General features: G+C 42.2%; 1 protein-coding gene across 1 annotated transcript in view; it reads right to left on the bottom strand.

Annotated features, from left to right (window-relative positions):
• LOC126397819 (sodium channel protein type 4 subunit alpha-like) overlaps nt 1-13,721 on the bottom strand; it is a 365,246-nt gene extending 351,525 nt beyond the window's left edge. The window contains exon 1 of the mRNA XM_050056785.1: nt 12,923-13,721. The gene's annotated coding sequence lies outside the window, so the exon portion shown is untranslated. The remainder of the gene's footprint in view (nt 1-12,922) is intronic.
• Between the last annotated feature and the right edge of the window lie 2,645 nt (nt 13,722-16,366).

The raw sequence follows: 16,366 nt of genomic DNA, 5'->3' as shown, positions 1-16,366 counted from the left end.
TCTCTGACTCTCTCTCTCTCTTTCTGTCTCATTGTTTCATACAGATTACTGTTAATGTATTATGCTGATCTGTTCTGTACGACATCTATTGCACGTCTGTCCGTCCTGGAAGAGGGATCCCTCCTCAGTTGCTCTTCCTGAGGTTTCTACTGTTTTTCCCCCGTTAAAGGGTTTTTTGGGGAGGGATGTCGTATGCTGTAAAGTCCTGTGAGGCAAATTGTGATTTGTGATATTGGGCTTTATAAATAAAATTGATTGACTGATTGATTGATTGATTGATAAGAAGAACAAGAAGATGAAGAACAAGTACAAGACAAAGCAAAAGAAGAACAAGACAGACAACAAGAGGAACAAGAAGATGAAGAACAAGAAGAAAAAAAAGAATAGAAAGAAGACCAAGGGAAACAAGAAGAACAAAAAGAGGAACAAGACAAGAAGATGAAGAACGGGAATAACAAGAACAAGAAGGAGAACAGGAAGATGAAGAACAATACCAGCACCAAGAGGAAGAATGAGAGGAAAAAAGGACAAGAAGACAAAGAACAAGAAAAAGAAGATGATGAACAAAAACAAGAGCATACACAAGTTGGAGAGGGTTAAGTGTCAGTGTCCAGTTTTATGTCTTTTCTGTAATAATAAGTGTGTGTGTGTGTGTGTGTGTGTGTGTGTGTGTGTGTGTGTGTGTGTGTCTGTGTGTGTCTGTGTGTGTGTCTGTGTCTGTGTGCATGTGTCTGTGTGTCTGTTTGTGTGTGTCTCAGAGCTCAACGGCAGATCAGTGAGTTTGACATTTTATATTGAAGGTTAACTCAACAGATTCACACTGAACTCCATTTCTTTAAATTCAGTGGATCAATACGAGCATGACGGAGTGGAATCTAAGTTCTTATTCTTGACACTCTGCTGACTCTAACGTCTCCACAGATTTGGGCAGTAAAATAGTTGAAGGGAGGAAAGAAGGCGTCACTTTTAAGAGTCTTTCTGCGAGCTGCTTTAACAGAGGAGGAATAACAGATAATTAAACTGTCAGCGCTCTCAGCTCTGTGCTCTCTGGGAGAGAGGATCACTGAGATTAAAGCAGATCTGTCCATCCTGACTCAGCTTCAACACGGAGCTGCTGTGTGACCACGCTGAGTCACCGCCTTCAGCATGAACCTCCACATCTTCGGGCTCAGGTGGTCCTGCTGGTTCGACCAGGTCGGACCAGATCAGACCAACATGTCTGCCTCAGCAACTGACTGTCAAAAACTATAGCTGAGGTCTTACCGGTGTCTTTCTAACAGCTGCTGTTCTTTCTCTCACAGTCATCAACTTTATTTCTCATGTTTTACACAGTGCTGCATGAAGATGACTGCATGCTACAACCAGTGGTGGAATATATACTTAAACTAAGTATTTCCATTTTCTGTTACTTCATACTTCTTCAGGAATTATTGTACTGTTTGCTTCACTACATTTACTGCGTCTACATGCACACTAATATTCCACTATTATTCCAAATATGGCAATATTTGAGCAATATTCTGAATTTAATAGGGGTCACATCAACAACATATTTCATTTGGATACTCCAAATTAGGCCTTTTTCCAAATGTACAGGCAGTTCTCATTCCCAGGTCATCAAAAACTGGCACACTGTCACGGCCCTCTGTGTGTGGTAGCGACGTCAAAGGCACCCCTAAGCATCTTTATGAGACGTACCAAGCTTTCAACTAATTCCTACGTAAACCCATCTGAGGCAATTTTTGAAGCTCAGAATATCAGCTGTAGTATAAAGAGTGAGAAAGTTCTTGTAGGGTGGAAGGGGTAGTGGGTCAAACAGACACAGACTTTCAGCCTGGAGACTGCAGTTCTTGTCCCGTGTGAAATTAAAAATCAGTACTGTTTTATGTCACGTAACATACATACATCTGTGATGCACTTACCTCACTCACGTGACATAGTTACATCATGTTTTGTACTTATATTAATCCAAAACATGATGTTTTTCCGAACCTAACCAAGTACTTTTGTTGCCTAAACCTAACCGTGACCGCTTCATCCGGTAGACAGCTGTGCGTCTCATACAGATGTTAAAGGGTGTGTCTCATAGAGAGGCAAAAGAGTGCCTTCAGCGCATATATCACACATGATGGGCGCAAGAAAATAGGGATGCACGATGATATCGGCACGTCATCCGTATCGGCAGATATTGGCTTTAAAATGAACTATCAGAATTGCCCAACATGCTTTTTCTTATTTTGCCTTCATGTCTCCATCTGCTGGTGAGCCACCAAGATAAGAATATGCATGCATAATATGATGTTAATTCTACTACAGAAGAGACCTGATGATCACTAAAACTATGTGGGGAAAAGGTGCATAAATTGATATCAGTATCGGTTATCAGCCAAATAAGTCTTTATATATCGGCATATTGGATATCAGCAAAAAATCCAATACGTGCATCCCTACAAGAAAGCATAATGGGGCATTCACACCAAACGCGAATTCGCATATTCGCGCGTCGAGATTACATACAAAGTCAATGAACGCGTCTAGCGCGACGCGATGGACACAATAGAGGCGTCTAGCACGGCGCAATAGACGCGAAATTCGCGTCCAACACCTCATCGCTCGAGTTGAAAATATTGAACTTTTGAGGCGAATTCGCGTGACGCTGTGCCACGAAAGCCAATCAGCGTTGAAATTCTCCCGACGTCACCGGCGTGTGTCAACAACGTCCACTTGTTGACACAACAATAAACTGCTACTCACCGGAGACAGATGGACAGACGCTCTGCAGCTGAAATGGAGCGCCTGTAGTTGGTGTCCTGCCGGGAGATCCTGGCGCCAACCCTCGCCAACAGGTCCTCAAACTGGGCCCCAGTCAACCTGAAGTACCGCTGAAAGCGGCTATCATCCAGACGGAGTTCCTGGAAGAGGTGGTGAAACTCGCCGAGCTGGATGCGCTTCTGCAGGACGTCCAGTTGTTGATGCCGAGATGGAGGAGAAACTTAGTGCGGCTACCCGGAGCTATATGATACTACGTGTCTACTCTACAGAGACCGCAACAAAAAGGAGCAGGCTTGGGTGAAAGTCGCAGAGGAGACTGGTCTACTTGGTAAGTTCTGTAAATATGTGTCCTTAATTAGTTTGCAGAATGGTTGTACTATGAACATTAGCACTAGCTTAGCTCCAGTTAGCATAGCCGGCTTACCCGCTACTCACGCGAATTAACAAAATGGTCAGGCGTCTAAACTCACTCGTTACGCGCGGCGCGTTACTCGCGTTACGAGCGAGTAATTCGCTTCACTCGCACCCGGTGTGAATGCTACATAAGTATTTGAAAACCTGGGAGCGTTGGTATTTGACAAGCTGGAAAGACGTATTGGATATGCTGATATCATTCAGGTTTTAAGAGCATTCTTTGGACATGTCAACAGCACATTCAGAGCAAGCATCTCAGCTGGGGTTTTAACCCAGTTTGCGACACACAGTCTCTTGCCTGTTTGCCGTTCGCTCTGTGAGTTGTCATTAAAATGTTGTACAAAAACCAACTTGCCAACAGTTTGCAAGGCTGATGTACAGTATGGTGAGATGCATGCCCAAAAGAAATGCCCACATGTCTGGTCAGTCTGGTCAGAAGGAGAAACACACCTACTTTTAAACACTGTGAAAGACTTTGATATGGACAGATTCTGGATATGCACAAATATCACAGCACCTACCTTTTCAAGAAGGTGGTCAAAGGAATGAAAGTGACGCTGTGTTTGCACGTTCCAACAATTCTGCCACCAGTGGAAAACTGTGAAAAAATTCTATTTTGACACAAAGAAGCAAAATGACAAGCGGCTCCAGCCATTCCCCTTTTCCAAATTTTAATGTGATAAACGACATGTTAAAGCAAGTTAATCACAGTATGCACAACTGCATGCAAATAGAAATATTTGTGGAATATTCATTTTCATTAGCCATGGAAACAGCTTGTCTTTTTCGGAATGAGGGCAGTAAACGAAATATTTTGTGCAAGTAATCGTAGTCATTTATCTAACAGCCTTAGTTACTTTCAGCTTAAAATGTTCTGACCTTCCCCAGACTGGAGGAGCTGGGGATCCAAATGCTGATCTTCCGATAAGTGGACGACCCGCTCTACCTTCTGAGCCACAGATTTGGTGTTTTAAATTTTGAATGTGTCTCATAAACTGAAGGATGAAGTGTTCCTTTACAGACTGAGAAAATTCTCCTTTTTCATAAACTAAGTGCACTACTTGAGAGGTTGAAAGAAGACACTAAAACACCAGAAAGAAAAGACACCCGTTACCAATTAAGCATTGATCAGTTGAGTGTTTTCTTGTCATTTTTCTGCTTCAGTACGTAACATAAGGTTTTGCTTTGTCCCTCTTGTTTGCCACATTTTCTTTTTTAACTGGTTCTAATTCAGAAGAGTTTGGGCTTAACTGTACATGTTAACAAACATTATAAAACATCCCAAAATCAAATCCTGGAGACAACCAGTCTGAATAATGCTGAACTCTGTCACAAAATACTGAATGCTGAAACTGTCACAAGATCTTGTGTTTCTCCAAACCCTGTTGATGTGGATCAGAATCTTCAACCTCTGGAGATGTACATCATACTGTCAACCTTTGCACATTACCTGGTTAATATTTTGCACATTTCTGCTCAAAACTGTCCAGCTCCTCCACTTTAAATATATATATATATATATATATATATATATATATATATATATATATTAATGGTTTCCCATGTTTTCTATTGCTAATGTTTCTATTTCATATTATGTTTCTTGACTTGTGCGCTGCGTTTGTTGTTATGCACCAAATCATAAGACAAATTCTCTGTATGCGCAAACCTACTCTGCAATAAAAATGTTTCACATTCTGATTTCAGGGGATGAGCAAAATTTAAACCTTGGTTCCTGTAAACGCAGGTGATGTAGATCTAGAAAGGAGATCTGGAAAAGCTCTTGTGATCCGAAAGAGACAATAATGTTCCAGGCACAAGCTTTGGTCAATGCTCCTGAGCATTTGACTCTCTGATGTTCTCAGAAACAGGCCTTTCACATTTTACAGGACATGACATGAACATTTGTGTCTTTCATGAGAGTTAATAGCCATGAAAACACAGTGAAGAAACACAAAAAGGAGATGAATGCAAAGCAAACGCTGAGAGGTGGATTGTGAGGACTCAGGAGGGTTTTCCAGCTCTGTGATAAAAGCTATAGAGCTGCTCTCAGGTTTCATATGGCGACAAAGGTTGTAGATAATAAGCAGGAGGCTGGTTTCAGCCTGTAGGACTGATGTCTGAACAGAGAGCCACAGCGCTGCCTCGTCCGTCAAACAGCAGCTCGTGTTGTCTCAGCGCCCGGCACAGGAAAGGTCAGGCCTGCTGCTCCAACACTGAACAAACAGCACAACACTGTGTCGGGCTTTTCAGCTGAACACACACACACACACAGACACACACATACATAACCACCTACACACAAACACACCAAATACGGGTTTGGACACCGGTGGGCTCACGTAGGCACACACACACATAAATGTAATGCATGCGAGGCAGGCGGTGCAGCACTGGGACACCTGTTGTAGGGCTGTAGCAGAGCGGTGTCGAGGTGTTGACACAGCAGCCACACACTGTTTGTGTGATTTTCAGTATCACGGTTGGAGCTCTGCAACAAACTGTCTGTGGCACCTGTAATCAATGATGTCAGAGTGCACTGACACACCCTGAGTACACCTTCACTTCACTGCAGTGAGGTGGAGATCAGAACCACTCAGATCAGGATGAACGAGATTTTCAGTTGCTGTTTAAAGTCACAGTGAAACGCAGGGTAGGTTTCAATGTGACATATTTAACACAATATTTGGGCAGTTATTAAAGGGATTAAAATTCAATTCTTCAAAGGTCCAGTGTGTAGGATTTAGGGTGATATACTAGCAGAAATTAAATATAATAGGTATGTTGTCTTAAAGCCGCTACAAGGAACTTTTAACTGGATATGCAAAAGTCTCTGGTTTCTGCTGATGTCTGTGCGTAACCTACAACAGCAAATGAGACCATCGGTGTGAAGATAAGCTATTTCTATATAGTGTATATCCATACCTTTAGGAAACTGTTCCGGGTCCGGCCCCAGGTCGCTTCCAGGACGAAACGATTTACAGCACTCAGACGGCACACGTCATCTTACCTAGCTGCTTACATTTATAGTGACTCTTATAAATAGTTGCTATTCCTCCTCCTCGACCCGACGTCCGCGGGGAGTTAAAATAGCAGCAATCATCGGGTAAAAGTTCTGTGAAAGCACTGGACTCACCAACAGTCAGCCACGTCTCAGTCACACAGAGAAAATCCAATCCTCGGGAAGTCAGGAAATCCTTCAGGATAAACGTTTTGTTCGCTAGCGATCTAGCATTTACCAGCCCAATCCTGGCAGGAGCCGGCGGGTCCACGGCGTTAGCTGTCCGGGGAGCCACACACAGAGGCCGCAGGTTGCGCAGATTCACCCCGCGCCAGCGGGGACGAGGAGAGCAGGGGCCGCGGGGCTGGAACACCTCATCCGGGCCGACGACAGGTACCAGCCAGGCGTCGACAGGGTCCAGCGAGTGCCGAGAAATAAAGAGGCGAGGCACCGCTCCATACTCAGTCCAAGAAGCCGTGGAAGTGCTCGCCAAACAGGCCTTCAGCCTTACCAGCCGACCGCTGCGTTTACCCCGGCGGCGGTGGCGCTTACGCCGGAGAGGTGGAGCTGGGGCGCGGCAGAGGTGAGCTGGGATCCCCGATAGGAGCGGGGGCAAAGTTTTCCCGTCTTGTTGTTTCATTCATCCCCAAAACAAACACATGCGCGAGCCAGGTAATACGCGCTAGAGCTCATGGGAAATGTAGGCTTCATTCCGGCAAAACACTACCGCTTTTGTCCACAGGGTCGCCAAAGTCAACTCAAAATGAAAGTTCCTTGTGGGGGCTTTAAGTGTATAATCACCTGAAAATGAAAATTCTTGTGTTTTTGTTATCTCAGAACGAGCCATTTATATCTACATAGGGATATCAATTTTTTGCATCAGCCATTGTAGTTAGGAGCCCATTTGCGATGAATAGAATCAGAAAAAAAATGATATTTTATGGTCAAACAGCTTTGTTTCGTTTTTTTCTGTGGTTTAAATCACCCGGGTCTCATTTATAAACATTGCGAATGCACAAAATGAGACCTGAAAGAGGCGAATGCCACTTCCCACAGAAAAGTTGCCATCTATAAAAACAGAGACACTTTGACCCATGCTTGCCAACATTTTAGAGACAAAATTGATGATGCAGATGGTGAAGTGGAAGCCTGATTGTAGAAATTGTCGAATATTTTTTGGAACATACCACTTTTGGCTTTTGTCCATATTCAATTTTAATTATGGATCTCACACACTGTTTTATAAATAAGACCCCTTGTCTGTTTGTTTTGGAGAGGAGGAGACCTCTGTGGATAATTCAGCTCCCGGTAAAAATCTTCTGAACATCTGGATCTTACGTTATCAGAGAAAAAAGGTGAGTGCACATTTGCAGGTGTTGGTCTAGCGGCCCATCTCCAACATGCCAAACAGTGTTTAAGAAACATTGATATGTTAACATGAAACTGCTTAATTCTGTGTTTTTAGGGAGTCAAATCACCTGATCCATTTGTTTTGGAGAGGAAGACGCCTCTGTGGATAATTCAACTCCCGATAAAAACCTCCTGAACAATGAACACTGAAGGAATTCTAACCAGGAGAAGTTTCAGCTGGTTGCAATCTGCAATCCTCATTGCTGTATGCCACTAATCTCCCTAAACCTTACACACTGAACCTTGAAAAGTGGCTCAGCTGTGGACGTGTCTTATCAATACAGAGCTGCAGAGCACTGCTGGCCTCCACAAACATCCCTCTCTTCCTGTGTTAGAACAAGAGGAGAATTAAAGGGTTAAATGAATAAAACAAACCTCAACCACAATCTTTCTTCTCACAGGTTTACCAGCTAAAATCCAAGCACACATCTCCCATTGAGATACTGCTCTGTTAGCTAACAGTCAGGAGCAGCCACAGTCAGCTGGCAGATGAAGAGCTGCAGGCAAAAGGCTGCACACCTCCAACTACTTAGTGATGTAACCAACTCCTTTCCCCTCATTTATGTTGTCAGGTTCCCTGTTAGCATTGGGTTTAAAACCAAAATATTGCCAAATAATTGCTTTTGCTTTTAGCTTTGACACAAAATCATCCGCCATGTGAAATTTGACTCCAGCGACTCTGTGCTGCAACTCTGCTGCTGCTGTATGCTTTCAGTTTATAATAGCATCCACCCTCCAACTAATTACTGATGAAAAAAAAATAGAATTACCACCTTGCAGTTGCATTGCATGCCTCTACCAGCAAGACAAGTTGCAGTTTATATCCATGTCAGTCCAGACTCATATAAGTATTGTAGACTTTATATAAATTTAAAGGTGTTAAGCATATTTCCACTCAAAATGTGGATGTTTGGATACCTTTTTAACCCGTCAGCACAGAAGATCTATACAGCCACCAATTCAGTAACTGACCAAGTGTCTTCTCTTCTGATCCTGAGATATGATGTTGAATAATGGCCAGAAAAGTGTTTTATGTAGAAGATTATGATGTCACAGTAAAGCTGACCTTTAACCTTTTGTCATCATTTTATCCTATTAGACGTTTGTGTGCAATTTTGTCATATTTAACATATGAATTCTTAAGTTAAAGGTCAGAACGTGTTTTATGAATTCACAGTGACCATTGACCACCATAATCTTATCAGTTCATTGTTGAGTCTAAGTGGATGTTTGTGCCAAATTTGATGAATTTCCCTCAAAGTGTTCTTGAGATATTAAGTTCATGAAAGTGAACTGCAGCTGTTGACGGCGCCGAGGCATAAAAAGCAAAATGAAGGTGGGGGCAGTGGGAAAATAATGTAATCTGTGTACGCCAGAACAACATGTATCACCAATAAGGGCTCATTTATGCTAGACATTATCTACAGAGACAGACAGAGCCTTCTGTCTGTACTGTGTGTTCATTCTGTTTGTATTTGTGCATGTTTTCTGAAAGCTTGTGGATACGGATGACACACAGCAGTTCCACCAGAGATGGTGGAGGCAGTGTAGCGTAGTTCAAGCAAGATACTTCCAGAGGAGGCAACCAAGAAATTGAAATAATGGCAGAGCAAATCATTATATGTAATAATATATAGTAATACATTGTGAAAATAGTAAAAAGAATTCTCTGTTCACATGTCAGGATGTATTTAATGGCCTCACAGACCACCGCCGTCTGTAATGCTGCCCCCGTTAAAAGGTACGCCCTCTAGTGCCGTCTGTTGGCTGGAGCTATGCCAACATATAGAACACATGGAAGTATGAGGGGAGTGACATTTACAACATTTGAAACTGACAAATCTATTTTCGTATGGAGTATAAATGAGCCTTAACACCAACTACCACAGCAAGCCTTTTTATTATCAAGAATTATTATACTTACTATAATAAGAAATGGTACCTACTCATTATTTTGAGATACTAAGTCAATATTTTTGAGATACAAACTTGTGATTTTAATAAAGTGCCTCATTATAATGACTTACAGGACCTATTTTTTTTTCATTACACTTGCAGAAATGGGCTTCCATACATCCAAAGTTGTTAATGATTGGAAAAATTTCGTTATCACTGCCAACCTCAAGATATTAAACTATTTCTGTTTTACAGGAAAAGTAAAGAGAGGCATTTTGATATCAAATTCTCAAAATCGTTATTCTTTTTTTTTTTTTAAGATATTTTTTGGGCGTTTTAGCCTTTAATTGATAGGACAGCTTAAGTGTGAAGGGGGGAGAGAGAGAGAGGGAGGGACATGCAGCAAAGGGCCACAGGCTGGAGTCGAACCCGTGCCGCTGCGCCAACAGCCTTGTACATGGGGCGCCTGCTCTATCCACCAAGCCACCGACGCCCCAAAATTGCTATTCTTTTTTACACAAATTTAGTATGTAACAAGAGATAAATGAAAACTTGATGCAGGGACGCAGGATTAGAACTTGTATTTTTCATTTCACCATGTCTGTTTAACCAGGCAGGCTGCACAACCTTCTACATTTGTTGTTTTGGTAGAAGACGATGTTTTCAAACATTTAATCTGCATCAGGATCCTGACTGGCCTCAATTTACACAGTAATAATCACAGGATAAATGTGCTGCAGCGTGTCGCTCACAAGAACATGTTTAAAAATCTCACAATATTAAGGAATCTTTAATCTATTTATTTGTTGAAATCTGACAGAAACTGCTGGTTTAGAGTGACGTGGAACATCAGAATCACCCAACGAAGTGCTTTAGGAATCCTAAACTTGGCTGTTTAAATGATAGATGAAGCAACTTAACAGCACCCTTGTTCCATATCTGCCACAACCAACCAACACAGACACTATCTTGCTTTCAAAGAATATGCAACGCTGCTCACTTCCTTTAACACCTCCAGTGTCATCTCAGGGTGAAGGTGCAACCAGATATTTTACAGTATGCTTTGTGTCTTTGTTTGGTGCATCCTTCGCCGCATTAAAGTCTCTTTCATTGGACAGAAACTCTCTCAGGGTTGTAAACATGCCATTGTACATGTAGCAAACAGAATCATAAGGTCATGGATGCCGCAGAAGATGAGGAATCGTCCTTCCGTCTATCCTTCTGTCCTACCTCCCTCCAATCATTCCTCCTTCCAATACTGCTTCCTTATCTTTTTCTGATCTATGTCCTGTCCTTTTTTGCTTTCCTTCAAACTGTCCTCATGTCCTTCCTTCCGTCCTGCTGTCCTATCTTGCCATCAACCTGCTCAGCCATCTCCCTTTTCTCAAACTGCACCTGCAGTCCTTTCTCCCTCGGGTCCTTATTTACCACCTCACAACTCTCCCTTCCCACCCACCATCCAAACACATAATCACTTTATTTCCAAACTGAGAAGTTCTTGTTGATAGTCGTCACCGGAGGAAGGGTCGCAGGTCGTGACACAAGCTACAGGGCTGCTGTCCGGAGTCAAGGACACTTCAGTGAGGTGGGGGTGGAGGGCCACATGATGCAGCCACTGGGGCTCATTTTCTATAATTTTCTTCAAGTCAGTCTTTAAATGTATTTATCAAAACTTCACACTGAACGCACGTCATCTGCCTTTTCATTTGTGCAAAAATGTTGATGCACAAGTTCAATTCTTTACCGTGATGGCACAAATATAAGATGACCTTGTTATAAGAGAAGCTCCACTTTTTCAAATAAACACAGCATTTATTTTGAGGAATTATATGAAAGGAAAGAGAAACAATTAGAAGGTAAAAAAATGTTTGTTCCTGTTTTCCATCATATCACTGCTTGGTCTTTTATTTCACAAGCTTTTATCGTGTGCAGGTTGTTTGTATATTATATAACTGACAGAAAACTGATCAGAGGTAATGTGAGCCTCAGTGTGTGAAGGATTCATCCAGAAGGTGGAAGGTCATCAGGAAACTCCAGCAAACGCAGCTGCAGCTCTGACTGATATTCTGTTGTTGTTTTCTGGGGGGGCATTTATGCTCTCTTTTCTTGTCTCGACACCGTCACAAACAACACAAATTAAATCAAACCATTTGCATCCTGAATAAATCAACAAGAATTTAAATATTTCTACACCGACAGTCCCTGGAACTGACTAAACATGACGACCAGAGATGCACTGGATGCAGAAAATCCAAGTCGAGCAATTCAGCCAACAAAATGCGTCATCAGAACAAAAGTATATGATATGGATTTCATCCTCAACTGTATTTTCAAAGACTATTTCCAAAAAAAATTACACTGTGAAACAAACTTTAAGTTACATAGAAATATTACAGTATTATAGAAAGAGGAGATTAAATGCATCAGAAACCCATACAAACACTAATATACAAATATTATAGTGATACAATAAGACATGACACAAAGAAGGTCATGATACTAAGAGGTTTCTTAAATATTTGTATTAAAATCATTAATATTGTAGGAATGTTTTGGCTTAATAAAGATACAATACCTTTAAGTCCTATAAGTTATAATAAAATAATCATCACATATATTTTCTAAGAAGCCAGATTAATATTAATGCAATGTCATACTGTAATATGGAATAAAATATCATAAAAGTAGCCTACTAAAGGGTTTCTCTTGAGGATGCACTTTAAGGAGAAATATTACAGTTAAACGAAAGAAATAAACATATATGCCAAGCGGCAGCAACCTCAGCCCCAAATGTATCTCTCCTTACATAAACAGAGCCGGTTAATTAATGGAAACTGATGGCACGGCTCGGCTCGGCTCGGCTCGACAGGGCTGATAACGAGCCGGGTTGCATGGGAACAGAGGAAACTCAGTCTCTGGAGGGCGAAAGTGGCTGAAAAGAGGGACGGAGAGGAAAGAGGAACGCGCTTTAAAGTGCGTGTTTTCAGGAGCAAACCGAGTCTGCGTCACCCCAAAAATCACACAGTGTGCACACCAGGCGGCAACATAACGAGTTAAGTGAGGTGATTGTTTAGTTTTATGAGCAAATCAGCTCCTGACATGATACTTTTGGTTTTCTGTTATAGCTGTATTAAAGGATGCACTAAAGTCTCTGTGCAGAAATAGCCTATGAGTTTGAAATGTAGTTTTGTCACAAATTACCTGACAATATGATTACATCTGGTGCCAAACTGATAAGAGTAATGTTATGTTTGTCTTGGTGAAGGAAATGAATTATGAAATAAATATTCCTTGTTGACAGAAGTGGTTTTAACTCAGTGTCGCAGGTGTTTTGCCTCGTCGGGACCAACTGGCTGTAAAAGGTCAGAGTTCACCACACAAGAACATCCCAACCTTTAAGCACTAAAACAAAGAAACGCATGTACTCACATGTGAAACTCCTGCGTTAAAAACTGCGGGTTTGTTTGGATGTGGCTTTCACACCATCACCGCTCCGCCGCGCCCCGCTCACAGCTGCCAAATCCCATCCGGAGCCGAGGCGCAAAGTGGCCGATCCATGAGCACAAAAACTCCGCGCAGCGCCACAGAGGAAAAGTGTTTGGAATAAAAAAAATCTCTTGGAGGAAAAAGAAGAAGATGTTTGTTTTTTTACATCCAAGCAGTGAAATAATGATGACAGGATAAATGAGGAGCGACAGGAGCGCAGAAGTGTCCCTCCAGCAGCGGCACGGGGGGAGCGGACTGTAGCGCTTCAGTCCAGCCGGGGAGGGGAAAGTGCGCACCGGGCTGCTTCACTCCGTCTGCTCCGCTTCCTCCGGCATCTTCTCAACTTCAGCCGCTTTAATCCTCCGGGAGAAGCTCCAGTTTGCTTTTATTCCCCCTTGATCCCGAGAAACACACTCCTCCACCTCGGGAAAACAGATTTTTAATTTCTTCCCATCCTTTTCAGGTGTGATCATTAACAAGAAGAACCTCCAAAATAAAAGTCCTCCTCGCGCCTCCAGCTGTTGCTTTAATTTGATTTTTCTTTTGGAGAAATTCACTGAAGGTGAAAAAGTGGCAAGTTTTGCCGTCAGAGCGGAGTGTTTGGATGCGTTTCGGCGCGTCGGTAGGTCGGTAGGCTGGTAGGGCTGACCGGCCAGACTCCCATCATCCCCGCCGCTTGATCGCCCCCTGGACGCGGACAGAGAGAGAGAGAGAGAGAGAGAGAGAGAGAGAGAGAGAGAGAGAGAGAGAGCGGGGGAGTATCGCGAGGTTACGCCCTAAGTCCCGTTTGTCTCGCGCTGTCACTTCTCTCTTACAGCTCCTTTCAATGGAGATATGAGAGAGCATGCCAAACTTTATTTGCAAGGTACTTCAATACCAGAGTAACAAAATATTATAAGGCAATACATTAATATTAAAAACAAAGTCAGGTGATAAAAATAATAAACAGGAGCAGGAAGCATCAATATCATGGCTTTAAGAATAAAAGGGAGACTGTTTCCTCATGAAGGAGGCAGCACAGGAAAGATCTGATCACTACCAAGTGCTCATTTAAGCGTCATCTTGTGGAGGCAGTGATCACAGTATCTCAACTAACCCATAATACATAGAAACAAATCAGAGTGTGAGACACATGCACAGCTTTCGTTTGCAGGTTCAGCCCAGTCAGCCGCAGAAAGTGTTGGTGTTATTCATTTCTGCAAACCACAGACAGGTTACATCTGTATATTTCATACATATCATCCCTAAAGTGAGGTAGCATATGAGCTGACTTTGTCATCAGGAGGTGGAGGGGAAGGAGAATGCTGTGACACCTTGGTGAGACGCCTGCCAAGCTGCAGACCACTGTTCAAGACCAACAAACAAAGAAACCATTTGTGATTTAGTGCTGTGTTCCCAGCTGTTTCTTTGGCAAAAAAAAACAAAAAAAAACCTGGGTGTTTTGGAGCAACCTGTCAGCAGGGATGGTGCCACAAAAAGCGGCTGTTTTTTGCCAAGGCTTCGCTGCGTGCCCTCCCAGGGCTGTGCCCCCAAAACTGGGTATTTTAAACCAAAACATGATGCATATACTACTGCCACATAACAATGGCAAATGTGGCCTACCTGTGGTTTGCGGAAAACTACAATATCAACATTTTTTCTGCCGACTCGGTTGTGGCGTGACACCCGCTAACCTGCAGACCACTCTTCAAGACCAGCAAAAAACCAAACGGGTTGTTATTTAGTAAGTCACTGCTGTGTTTCCAGCGGCTCTTTCAACTCCTAATGTGGGTATTTTGCAGCAACACAAAAGTGGCACAAAAAGTGGTTGTGTTTTTACTGAGGCATTGCTGCATGTCCTCCCAGGGTTGTATTTTCAGCCAATACACAATCTTATCCTCACCTTAACCAAGTGGTTTTTGTGCCTAAACATGACCACACGTTAACCACACACATAATATAGTGCAAATGTAACATATCTTTGCAAAAACATACGATGCCAAGATTTTTTTTCTGGCGACTGGGTTGTGGTGTCACACCTAGGTGAGACGCCTGCTAAGCTGCAGACCACTGCTCAAGACCAACAAATAACCAGTTGTGTTTACGGGACGTGTTGCCGTTTTGCAAGCCGCTTTTTAGTCACCAAATGTGGGTGTTTTGTAGGGACCCATTGGCAGGGACACCATGATAAGCTGCTGTTTATTACAGAGACATTGCTGCTTTTCCAGCTGGAATTTTCAGCCAAATCATGCTAATTTCCAAAACCATAACAAAGTGTTTTTGTGCCTTAACCTAACCATTAACCACAGTGTTGTTGAAACATAGAGTTCCAACATATCTGCTACATAATAAAGTGAGAATGTAACACATCCATAGTGTAAGAAACGTACAATGTCAAAAAATTTCTGGCAACTGGATTGCTGTGTGAAACCTTGGTGAAACACCTGCCAAGCTGCAGACCACTGTTTGAGACCAACAAAAAATAAAACCAGTTGTTTTTTAGCAACTCGTCACTGTTTTTCTAGCGGGAATAGTGCCACCAAAACAGAGATGCTCCGGTACCATTTATTTCCACCCTGATGCTGATTCCAATACCTGACCTTGCGTATATGCCAATACAAAGTACCAATCTGATACCACTGCCTTTGAAAATTATTTTTTAAAAATGCATCGCTGTACACTACTCTAATCCTATCTATCCCTCATTAATAAAACAGATGAACTACCACCCAGAATGACGGCTCAAAGTGACTTTGAACACTCCCTTCATGAAGGCGATACAGGATACCCACAGCAACGAGAAACACAAGTGCCACCCGTCAAAACTAAAGCCTTGCATTCTGTGCACATTGCCTTTTTACTGGTGGAACTTTCCAGTGTGACAAATTGCCAAATCGCTGATATTTTGCTACAGCTAACGTTACATTATTTGCTAGAAATCAATTCTAAATTGCAATTGGCTGTAATTTGCTGTGCAGGCTGCTGTTTTAGAGCAACATAGAACGAATTTATAGGGAAACTACTATTTTATCCAGGTGTGAAACTACTTTGAGGTTTATTAATAAATTATGTGGCATTAGATCAGTGCGTAGATTCACCTTCTCATTAATACCCGATCCAGCATTTTACGCAGGCTCAGAGGCATTTCCAACACTGGTATTGGTATCTGGAAGACTCTATATTTTATGCCAAAACATGATCTTTTTTACCATAACCAAGTGGTTTTTGTGCCTAAACCACAGCATTTAACATAAAGTTTTAACATATCTGTTACATATTAACTTACAGATGTACCCATGTTTTGCAGAAACATACAATGACAACATTTTTTTCTGCTGATTGTGTTGAATCTTTAGGCTACATAATTTCTTAAGTGCTGGCTTGAATTTGATCACTTTGCATCCTGTG

Source organism: Epinephelus moara, chromosome 11, assembly GCF_006386435.1.
Source record: "Epinephelus moara isolate mb chromosome 11, YSFRI_EMoa_1.0, whole genome shotgun sequence".
Taxonomy (NCBI): domain Eukaryota; kingdom Metazoa; phylum Chordata; class Actinopteri; order Perciformes; family Serranidae; genus Epinephelus; species Epinephelus moara.
The sequence above is the reverse complement of the archived record's forward strand: the minus strand, read 5'-3'. Positions and strand labels throughout refer to the sequence as shown.